The sequence below is a fragment of the Aegilops tauschii genome, chromosome 4 (assembly GCF_002575655.3).
Source record: "Aegilops tauschii subsp. strangulata cultivar AL8/78 chromosome 4, Aet v6.0, whole genome shotgun sequence".
Taxonomy (NCBI): Eukaryota; Viridiplantae; Streptophyta; class Magnoliopsida; order Poales; family Poaceae; genus Aegilops; species Aegilops tauschii.
In genome coordinates, this window is record NC_053038.3 from 479,575,187 (window position 1) to 479,587,425 (window position 12,239).

At 44.0% G+C, this 12,239-nt stretch overlaps 1 long non-coding RNA gene across 1 annotated transcript; it reads left to right on the top strand.

The window, feature by feature from the left end:
- The first annotated feature begins 8,758 nt into the window (after positions 1 to 8,758).
- LOC141021378 (uncharacterized) lies at positions 8,759 to 11,639 on the top strand. The gene is made up of 3 exons (XR_012182534.1): positions 8,759 to 9,549; positions 9,658 to 9,737; positions 11,370 to 11,639. It is a non-coding gene; the product is annotated as an uncharacterized lncRNA (long non-coding RNA).
- Positions 11,640 to 12,239: the final 600 nt, after the last annotated feature.

A 12,239-nucleotide genomic window follows, 5' to 3' on the forward strand; every position in this document is an offset into this window, starting at 1 on the left:
CATAATAGGCTGAATCAGGAACGATGAACTAATCATATTTACAAAAACAAGAGAGGTCGAGTTCATACCAGCTTCTCTCATCTCAATCAGTCCATCATATATCATCATAATTGCCTTTCACTTGCACGACCGAACGATGTGAATAATAATAATAGTGCACGTGCATTGGACTAAGCTGGAATCTGCGAGCATTCAATAAACAGGAGAAGACTAGGCAATATGGGCTCTTGGTTAAATCAACAATAATGCATATAAGAGCCACTTCAACATTTTAATCATGGTCTTCTCCTATCGACTCCCAAAGAAAAGAAATAAAACTATTTACACGGGAAAGCTCCCAACAAGCAAAAGAAGAACGGGAAATCTTTTTGGGTTTTCTTTTAATTATTACTACTACAGCATGAAAAGTAAACTAGCTAAAGCTACAACTAATTTTTTGGTTTTTCTTAAGGTTTATCAAACATACAAGAAGAAAGCATAAAAAGGAAATAAACTAGCATGGATATTACAGTGAAAAAGTATGAGCACCGACAACTAGCAATGAGTGTGCAAACATAAATGTAATGTCGGTGAGAAATACGTACTCCCCCAAGCTTAGGCTTTTGGCCTAAGTTGGTCTATTGCCACGGATGGCCTGGCGGATATCCAAAGTTGTAGTTGGGGTCATACTGAGACGCAGCAGTCATTGCATCGTGTGCTGCAGCTTGGAGGCGAGCTATCTCAGCCTTCCTCTTATACTCCTCCGCCTCCTCTCTGGTTATGTAATATCTCCCCTTTGCCTGAAAGTCAAAGAAAGTAGAAGCAGGGAGAGCGACGTGATAGGTGCGTCGTCTATCAAAGATTAGTCGGTACTGGAGGAACTGATCGTTCCTCTCAACAAAATGATGACGGACCATAGCCTCATAATCCAAATAAGTAGGAGGCAACTCAATATCATCCTCACGTATGGCTATACCCAGAAAAATAGCTATGCGGGTTGCATAAATTCCACCAAAGAAATCTCCATTAAATCTATTATGATGCAACCTACGTGCAACAATGGCTCCCAAATTACAATGTTTATCTCCTAACACAGCACTCCTGAGAATACTGAGGTCAGGGACACACATATGACATGCTTCATCCTTACCATTTACACACCTACCTATGAAGAGAGCAAAATAATGTATAGCAGGAAAATGAATGCTCCCCATGGTAGCTTGTGGTATGTCTCTAGATTCCCCCACAGTTATACTAGCAAGAAAATCTCTAAATTCAGATTTGTGAGGTTCACTAGCACTACCCCATTGTGGAAGTTTGCAAGCAGTGGTAAAATCCTCTAAGTCCATAGTATAAGAATTTTCATAAAGATCAAACAGGACAGTTTGAGAATTGCGTGAAGATGAAAATTCAAACCTCCTCACAAAGGAACTAGTGAGATAGTGGTACTGGTGGCACTTTTCTGCCTCGAAGCTCACAAGATCAGCGTTACGCAAGTATGCGTTAAATTCTTCCTTAATTCCAGCTTGATCCATGAAGTCCTCTGAAGGCCATTCACAAGGCCGCAGGGGAGCGTCCCTTGGTGGCTCATCATCAGCATCACGTATTGCAAGCCTGGGTCCTTGTTTCCTTGAAGAACCACCTTGGTACATTTTCCTAAGCATATTTCTTCCTCTGAAAAATTTCTGAAATTTTTAGTAACTTCAAATAAAAGTGAACCAAGCTCAACAAAATTGATAGCAACTACTCCCACAAGTTCCTAGAGAGTACATCATGCATTAGAACTACTTGGGACCATATTAATTTGACATGCAAGCTCAAGAACAGGGTCGCCTAGGCAGCAAAAATTTGCAATGAATAAAGCACTAGGACAAAAACTAATTGGACCATTGGAGGAGTCACATACCAAGGAACAATCCCCCAAAACAGTTTTGTGAGAGGTGCTTTGAGCAAGGAGATCGAAGATCGCAGCAAAATGAGCTAGAACTCGTCCTTGAGCTGGTTGGTGATTTTTTTGGGAGGAAGAAGAAGTGTGTGGGTGCAGGAATAAGTGGAGGGGGGCCACCGTGGGCCCACAAGGCAAGGGGCGCGCCCAGGGGTGGGCGCGCCCTGGACCCTCGTGGCCAGGTGCCAGCTCCCCCTGTTGTGTTCTCAGTGCGAGATATTCTCAAATATTCTAGAAAAAATCATATTTCATTTTCGGGGCATTTGGAGAACTTTTATTTTTGGGGTATTTTTTTATTGCACAGATAATTCAGAAACAGACAGGAAAATACTATTTTTACTTTATTTCAACTAAATAACAGAAAGTAAAAGGACGGTACAGAAGGTTGTGCTTTCTAACTTCATCCATCTCATGCTCATCAAAAGGAATCCACTAACAAGGTTGATCAAGTCTTGTTAACAAACTCATTCCGACTAACATGGAACCGGAGAAATTTTGAATAACACTATGTTACCTCAACGGGGATATGCACATCCCCAATAATAAGAATATCATACTTCTTCTTGACAGTAGGTAGAGGAAATTCAAAACCTCCAATAATAATCGATGGAATGTTTCCAATAGAATTGATACTATGAACTTGAGGTTGTTTCCTCGGAAAGTGTACCGTATGCTCATTACATGAAAAGCGACATTGCCTTTGTTGCAGTCAATAACAGCCCTTGCAGTATTCAAAAAGTGTCTTCCAAGAATAATAGACATACTATCATCCTCGGGAATATCAAGAACAACAAAGTTCGTTAAAATAGTAACATTTGCAACCACAACAGGCACATCCTCACAAATACCGACAGGTATAGTAGTTGATTTATCAGTCATTTGAAAAGATATTTCAGTAGGTGTCAACTTATTCAAATCAAGTCTACGTTATAAAGAGAGAGGCATAACACTAACACCGGCTCCAAGATCACATAAAGAAGTTTTAACATAGTTTCTTTTAATGGAGCATGGTATAGTAGGTACTCCTGGATCTCCTAACTTCTTAGGTATTCCACCCTTGAAAGTGTAATTAGCAAGCATGGTGGAAATTTCAGCTTCTGGTATCTTACTTTTATTAGTGACAATATATTTCATATACTTAGCATAAGGATTCATTTTGAGCATATCAATTAATCGCATACGCAAACAGATAGGTCTAATCATTTCAGCAAAGCGCTCAAAATCCTCATCATCCTTTTTCTTGGATGGTTTGGGAGGAAAAGGCATGGGTTTCTGAACCCAAGGTTCTCTTTCCTTACCGTGTTTCCTAGCAACAAAGTCTCTCTTATCATAATGTTGATTCTTTGATTGTGGGCTATCAAGATCAACAACAGATTCAATTTCTACATCATTACCATTGCTAGGTTGAGCATCATCATGAACATCATCATTAACATTATTACTAGGTTCATGTTCATTACCAGATTGTGTTTCAGCATCAGAAATAGAAATATCATTTGGATTCTCAGGTGGTTCAGCAATAGGTTCATTAGAAGCATGCAAAGTCCTATCATTTTTCTTTTTCTTCTTCTTAGAAGGACTAGGTGCATCTAAATTATTTCTCTGAGAATCTTGCTCAATTCTCTTAGGGTGGCCTTCAGGATACAAAGGTTCCTGAGTCATCTTACCAGTTCTAGTAGCCACTCTAACAGCATAGTCATTATTCTTATTATTTAATTCATTGAGCAAATCATTTTGAGCTTTAAGTACTTGTTCTACTTGAGTGGTAACCATAGAAGCATGTTTACTAATGAGTTTAAGTTCACCTTTAACTCTAGACATATAATCACTCAAGTGTTCAAGCGTATCGGAATTGTATTTTAATTGTCTACCAATATAAGCATTGAAGTTCTCTTGTTTAACAATAAAATTGTCAAACTCATCTAAGCATTGTCTAGCAGACTTATAACGAGGAATATCACCTTCATCAAATCTATAGAGAGAATTTACCTTTACTACCTGTGTCGGGTTATCAAGACCATGAGTTTCTTCAATAGGTGATGAAGTAAGATCATATGTTTCTTCGACAGGCGGTAAATCAAGACCATGTATTTCTTCAATAGGTGGTAAATTCTTAACATCTTCAGCTTTAATACCCTTTTCTTTCATAGATTTCTTTGCCTCTTGCATATCTTCAGGACTGAGAAATAGAACACCCCTCTTCTTCGGAGTTGGTTTAGGAATAGGCTCAGGAGCTGGCTCAGGAAGTGTCCAATTATTTTCATTTGTCAACATATTATTCAATAGAATTTCAGCTTCATCTGGTGTTCTTTCCCTGAAAACAGAACCAGCACAACTATCCAGGTGGTCTCTGGAAGCATCGGTTAGTCCATTATAAAAGATATCAAGTATTTCATTTTTCTTAAGAGGATGATCAGGCAAAGCATTAAGTAATTGGAGAAGCCTCCCCCAAGCTTGTGGGAGACTCTCTTCTTCAAGTTGCACAAAATTATATATTTCCCTTAAAGCAGCTTGTTTCTTATGAGCAGGGAAATATTTAGCAAAGAAGTAATAAATCATATCCTGGGGACTACGCACACAACCAGGATCAAGAGAATTAAACCATATCTTAGCATCACCCTTTAATGCGAACGGAAATATATTAAGGATATAAAAGTAGCGAGTTCTCTCATCATTAGTGAATAGGGTGGCTATATCATTTAATTTAGAAAGATGTGCCACAACAGTTTCAGATTCATAGCCATAAAAAGGATCAGATTCAACCAAAGTAATTATATCAGGATCAACAGAGAATTCATAATCCTTATCAGTAACAAAGATAGGTGAGGTAGCATAAGCAGGATCATACTTCATTCTAGCATTCAGAGTTTTTTGTTTAAGCTTAGCTAATAATTTCTTAAGATCACTTCTATCATTGCAAGCAAGAAAGTCTCTTTTAGTTTCTTCATCCATAACACCATGGCAATTCTTTTGCCAGTATTTTTTATTATTTCCAAAAATAATCTCCGTGGAGTTTCAGGTCATTCCGAGAACTTTTGTTTCTGCACATAAATAACACCATGGCAATTCTGCTGAAAACAGCGTCAGTCCGGGTTAGTTCCATTCAAATCATGCAAGTTAGAGTCCAAAACAAGGGCAAAAGTGTTTTGAAAATTAGATACGACGGAGACGTATCATAGACCCCGAGAGTTCAGAGTAGGTTTCCAGAGGCGAGTCCGGCTTCCCGATGACGTGGAGAGTCCCGTTTGACTTCGGGTCCTCTGATGGCGTGGTCGCATCTGGGTCTCCGGCTAGAAGCTCCGTAATGGAAGAGAGTCCGGCGGGGTTTATCCTCCCGTCTTCGGAAGAACCGGTCCGCCCCGGATCTAAGGCCGAGGCGGGCATGAGTGTCGACCCCTGAACGGGATCTGATGGAAGATCCGAAGGGCCCCCTTCATGCGGGTGGTGAGCGGCAGCCGAGGCCGCGAACCGCTCGAAGACCAGGTCTCCTCGGATATCGGCGATGTAGTCTAGACTTCCGAACCTGATCCGCTGACCAGGGGCGTAACTGTCAACATGCTCAAGGTGACCGGTCGAGTTGGCACGTAGCACGAAGCCACCAAACACAAAGAGTTGACCAGGGAGAAAAGTCTCCCCGGAAACCGTGTCATTGTTGATAACGAGGCGAGCCATCGATTCTTCTGTCGACAACACAACGGAACTCTCAATGAAAGCACCAATGTCAGTGTCAAAACCGGCAGATCTCGGGTAGGGGGTCCCAAGTTGTGTGTCTGAGGATCGATAGTAACAAGGGACAGTAGGGACACGATGTTTACCCAGGTTCAGGCCCTCTTAATGGAGGTAAAACCCTACGTCCTGCTCGATTACATTCGGTGTGTATATGGGTTACAAGAGTTGATCTACCTCGATATCATAATGGCCAAACCCTAGCTATCTAGCCTATGATTATTATGATAGCCTCTATGGACTAAACCCTCCGGTTTATATACACAACGAAGGGGCCTAGGGTTGTACAGAGTCGGTTTGTAGAAGAAGGAAATAGTACATCCGGACACCAAACTTGCCGTCCATGCATATAGGAGTCCTACCCGGACACGGGGCATAGTCTTCTGCTTTATCTTCATGGCCCATCAGTCTGGCCCATATCGAATAGACCGGACACCCGAGGACCCACTAATCCAGGACTCCCTCATCAAGTGCGGAATTTTGTAGGACAGTAGCAAATTTCCCTCAAGTGGATGACCTAAGGTTTATGATTCCGTGGGAGGCGTAGGATGAAGATAATCTCTCTCAAACAACCCTGCAACCAAATAACAAAGAGTCTCTTGTGTCCCCAACACACCAAATACAATGGTAATTTGTATAGGTGCACTAGTTCGGTGAAGAGATGGTGATAAAAGTGTAGTAATGATAGTAGATATTGATTTTTGTAATAGGAACAATAAAAACAGCAAGTAGCAATTGATAAAACGGAGCACAAACAGTATTGTAATGCTTGAAAATGAGGCCTAGGGTCCTTACTTTCGCTAGTGCAATCTCTCAACAATGCTAATCTAATTGGATCATATAACCATCCCTCAAAGTGCGATGAAGAATCACTCCAAAGTTCCTATCTAGCGGAGAACATAAGAAGAAATTGTTCGTAGCTATTCTTTCCGATTGATCTATCCTAGAGTTCGTACTAAAATAACACCAAGTTATTCTTTTTGATTGATCTATCAAGAGTCCGTACAAAAATAACACCAAAGCAAATTCAGATTCATAATACTCAATCCAACACAAAGAACCTCAAAGAGTGCCCCAAGATTTCTACCGGAGAAACAAAGACGAGAACGTGCATCAACCCCTATGCATAGATTACCCCAATGTCACCTCGGGAATCTGCGATTTGAGTGATAAAACACATATCAAGTGAATCAATATGATACCCCATTGTCACCACGGGTATTCAGACATACATATCACGTGTTCTCAAATCCATAAAAGTATTCAATCCGGTAAGAATGAAATCTCAAAGGGAAAACTCAATTCACAACAAGATAGAGAGGAGAAAACACCATATGATCCGACTATATTAACAAAGCCCGCGATACATCAAGACTGTGATAGCCTGATTTTTGGCCCTTTCTTTTTCTTTTGTTTTTCTGAGGTTTTTGCTTGAGTTTTCTTTTTCCGTGGCTTTGTGGTCTGGAAAGTGAAGAAGATGAACTCTTCTTTGTTTCTAGAGTGGCTTGTCATTCCCAAATCCTTCCCTAGACCCTGTCATTTTCATCCTAGCCCAAATCCCAGTATTCTTTTTAGTAGGAATATTCCTTTTCTATTAAAGGAATAACTCAAATTGCCCTAGGTTGTGAAGTAACCTTTATTTCCATCACTCCTAAAATTCGCAAATAATTCTCATAAATTGTTTGGGTCATATCTTTCTCACATATGGCAAAATATTTCATTTGTCATGTTTATCATCATGCTCAAATAATTCATTTCCTATTCTGCCCTAAATGGCACATTGTGAAGCAAGTGCTATTTTCCTTTTCCCAATTGACCTCAAACTCCTTGGAAACCTTTTACTGTACATATCATTGCCACATGCCAAAATGCAACCTCATTTGACTAGTAATTATTTAATTATGATTTTCCAAAGTTTCTATCCAGAAAGAAGCTTTGTGAAGGAGGTGCAAGCTAGGCATATCCAAATGAGTTGCCATTTTGCATGATCCCTCGTATCATCATATCAAAGCCCTCCACAAAAGTAGAGCTCATGTCATGCCTCCATGTGAGCTCATCTTCAATTCTTTGATTCTGTCCAAAATTTCAGTTTGTGAAGCAAGTATATTTTATATTGCTCCATTATGGCTGCCAATTTTTCTAGGCCTTCTGTTATCCATATCACCTACCTCCACCCATTTTGGGCATGGTTCTTCAAGCCATTTTTCCTCTAGAATTTTTGCAAGATTCTGGACAGAAATGATGTTTGTAAAGCAAGTACCATTTTGGATTGTCCATTTGGTATGAGCTTTTTACAGCATCTTTATATGTCCATATCATGAGGATTTGCCAAGTTGCATCCCATTCCATAACTCCATGTGAGGGCATCATCCAAATCTTGATTCTGGACCATATTTGGCAGTTGCAAAGGAACTCTGTTAAACCTTGATCCAAACCCCTCCATAGTTACCAGGATGTAAGTCCTTCTTTACCTCAACCTCACAGACAACTCCATTGTCACCAATCACCTCCCTGTTGAGCAGCAGTACACGATCAAGTTTACTGCAGTAAACTTCAGAGGTTAATTACCTTTCAACCGAAGCTCTTTTAACCAAACTACCACCGCAGTTGCAACCTCCCCTGGATAAACTATCAGCTAGACAACGTTTTGGGTGATGTTGAGCATTGAATGCCCTCGTTCACATGGTGACCACGACAATGGCGTGCCTGTGCACGCGCTCCGTGCGCAGTGGCCGCGTCCAGGGCGCCGTTTCTGCTTCGTCCGCTTCCCCCTCGTTGTCTTAGCGCGCGTGAGCATGTCCATTGTCTTCCTCTCGTCGTCGCCGATCACCTGGACCCCGCTCCCCCTCTGGCACCTTCCTCACCGATGCAAGCCGCCGCGTGCCCACGGGCGCACAGTGGCGTTTTGGCTCGGTTCTTCGCCGTCTTCTTCCTCCCTACGCCCCTTTGGCCTCCTCTGCCCCGTGAGTGCCTCCACTGCTCCTCCTACGTCGTCTACCTCCGAGCTCGCGAGCGAGGGCACGCGTCCGCAGCGACGCCAGCGTGACACCTCGTCCCGCGGCTATATAAGCCAACCCGGAGCTCCCTTGACCTCACCAGCAGCCTCACTCCTCTCCCCTAGTTCCCCCGAGCCCCTTCCCCGAGCACCAGAACCCCTCCTCGACCTCCATTGCCACCATGGCCGCCGTTCGGCTCCGCTCAAATTCGAGCTGGGCAGTGCCCCTCCCCCTCTCTTTCCACCACCAGTAGACTCCTCCTCCACCTAGACTTCGCCCCCGTGCTCTCCCTCCCCTCCGGTGGCCTTCTGCCATGAGCTCGCCGCCGACCGAAGATCGCCGTCCGCCGCGGCTGGCCTCCCGCTCAGCCGAGCCCTTCCCCGCGGCTGCATCTTGCCTGGATGGATCCGCCTCGTCGCGCTGATCACGCCGGTAGGTCGCACGCCGCGAGAGGTGGCCGGAGTCGCCGGGGATCCGCGTCGGGCCGCCGGTCTCATCTCTGCATCGCGGGCGAGCGGGAGGAGGAAGAAGGAGCCAGGCCAAGCGGGCCCCATCTCCTCATGGCCCCACCTGTCGGCGGGTAGGCGTTGACCCCGCCTGACTAGCTGGATAAGTGACGGGCCCCACAGCCCGTGGGACCCGCACGTCAGCGACCTCGCGCCCGGTCCCGCCTCTGCCTAGTCAGATAAGTGGAGACGTATTAAGCAGAATACGTTTTCTGTTTCTGAAAGCGTATTTCGATTCTTCTTCAGCCCGGAGTGCGTTTTCAGTTCAGTGAAAACGTATTTCCTTCTAATACGCTTTCTGTTTTTTCGGTCCAGGCCTTGTTTGAAAATATTTTCATTACAGATAGGTCCCTGGCAGAAAACACTTCATATCTTTTTAACCACAACTCCAAATGAGGTGATTCCAAAGCCCACTTCTTCGTCTCGTCGAGCCCGTTCTGTTGGTTTCATTTTCACTATGGTTTGACACTGTGAAAATGACCTTTTTGCCCTTGCCCGTAAACAGCCCCTCTGAGAGAGAACTGTTTCCGGCAAATCTTTTCGCGGCTTCACCGCACTTCTCCCCGATGCCTTCTTCACCCCCAGGCAAGCCACAATACCCACTTGCATGATAGTCATGCAGTAGCCATGGTTTTCAACTTGAATAGTTAATAAATGTTTGCTTGTTTAAAATATGGTTATCGTTGTTTCAGTAATGCTTCTGGGTTAGTGCTTACTTTCTTGCTATGTTGTTATGCACCTGGTTATCATGCCTTGCTAGTTGCTAGTATTCCTCTCCTATGCTTATGCTTGCTAGTAGTACATGTTGATGTTGGTAATGGTCTTTGGTGCATGATTGCCATCTATCTCGAGTACCATTGTTATGCATGTTCCATTGCATCCAGTTGGTTAAATGCTCGCATGATGGCAGTGTTGATATGTTCTTGCATGATATTTATTGTTGATGCTAGTGGTCATGCTATGTTTCGGAGAAGTATGTACTTATAATGTCCATGCTAGTCAGTATGCCATGCTTAGTTGGATATGATTCATTGTTGATATGGTAGGTAGTTATGTGGTTCTCTCATGATTATGTTGATATCATGCTCATGCATTGTAGTTGCATCATGTTATTTTATCATGGCTCAGCATATTTGCATTCAAGTTTAACCGGATTAAATTGAACTTGAACAACTGTTGGCTGAGTCATGGTGCCACCATATTGAGCTGACCAGTGCAACACACTTGCCGATATGGGAAGGTCCTAACTGGGTCTATTGTCGTGCCTCTCGCCGGTGCCTCCAACTAGGGCAGGTTATGGGCGTGCTTACCCTGATCAGGTAGGCAGACATAACCTTGTGTGCCCGTAGGTTGGATGATAAGCGCTTTTGTCCCTGTTTGGGACGGACCACGATGGTGGTCGTTGTGTCTTTGGTAGACACGGGGCCACCCAGGACTAGCCCAATGGGGAGTGAGTCGGAGTGGCCGGGAGAGTGTCATGGCAGTAGATCAATTTTGTCGGAACGCCGTTGGTCCACCCGAATGGGAATGCGAGGCCATGGGTTCCGTGGTGTGGGTACAGTGTACTAACCTCTGCAGAGTGTATATTAAATCTATCGATAGCCGCGCCCGCGGATAAGGGCCCAGTTCATAGTCGGTCCCACCGTGAGTCAACAGTGTTAATAATAACTTGATTAATGACAACCCCGGTTCGATGATGAGATAAGTTGGTTGTGATCGCCGGAATGATCACCGTTTGAGACCAAGTGTTGGTCATGGTTGTGATCGCCGGAATGATCACCGTGGTATCAAGGATACCGAGTTGTTGGATATTCGTGATGTTGTGCGAGAATCGCGGGTCAAGATCAAGCTCCTTGTGGTCATCTAATGATTACTACGGTATAGTTTATACCAAGCTTGATTTGATCCTGAGATAATCGTGTGATGTCCGAGGTTGGTAAGTGATGCATGTGATGGGTACGTAGTAACCCGAGCAGAATAAATAGTGCATATAGTGTCTTCATGTTGCATGCTAGTATCGTCGAATTCATATGTTCATGCTATGCTCATGTTGTTCTAACTGTATCATGTTCATGTTGCTCATGTCATGTTGTTATGAGGATCTCATGTTAATTCCTGCTTAACCTGTAAATGCCATGCTGATGTTTGTCTTGAATGCTTCTGGTTATAGTGAGATTGCAAGTACATTCAATGTACTGACCTGGCGTGTCATGCCAGCTTGCAGGTCGTGCCTGGATTGCTTGCTTGTTTGGTGTTGTTCCTGTGTTCGCGAGCTAGGATAAGCGTTCCAGCCAGAGTCCCTGCAGAGTGGAGTTCACCACCGTTGTTGTTGTTCCGCTGCTAGAGTTATTCCGCTGCTTCGAGTTGTTCTACTGCTTGCATAGAGCAACTGAGGATGGTGTAGTGTCGCCGTGCCGATGTTATTCATTGTAATATCGTAGACCTTGTAATCATATTCGTGTAATAATAGTAAGCTGGTTTGTTCTATGCTAAGCAGTGTCGTATTCCAGAAGACTTCTCCTCGATCTCTGGGCTGGAATACGGGGCGTTCCGGTTTTCTCTGAGCCGGGTTGCCACAATGACCGAGACATCTCAAGAACAGGGGAGAGAGAGAGAGATTAAACACATAGCTACTGGTACAAACCCTCAGCCCCGAGGGTGGACTACTCCCTCCTCATCATGGTGGCCGCCGGGATGATGAAGATGGCCACCGATGATGATTTCCCCCTCTGGCAAGGTGCCGGAACGGGGTCTAGATTGGTTTTTCATGGCTACAGAGGGTTGCAGCGGCGGAACTTCTCATCTAGGGTTATCTTTGGGGGTTTTGGAATATTTGGCAATTTATTGGGCGAAGAGGCAGTATGGGAGGCCACCAAGGTGGGCACAACCCACCTGGGCGCCCCTAGGCCCCCAGGCGCGCCCTGGTGGGTTGTGCCCCCCTCAGAGCTCCCCTCTGGCACTTCTTTGGCCCACTAGATGTCTTCTGGTCCAAACAAAATCTCCAAAAAGTTTCGCTGTGTTTGGACTCCATTTGGTATCGATTTCCTGCGATGTAAAAAACAACCAAAAAACAGCAACTGGCACTGG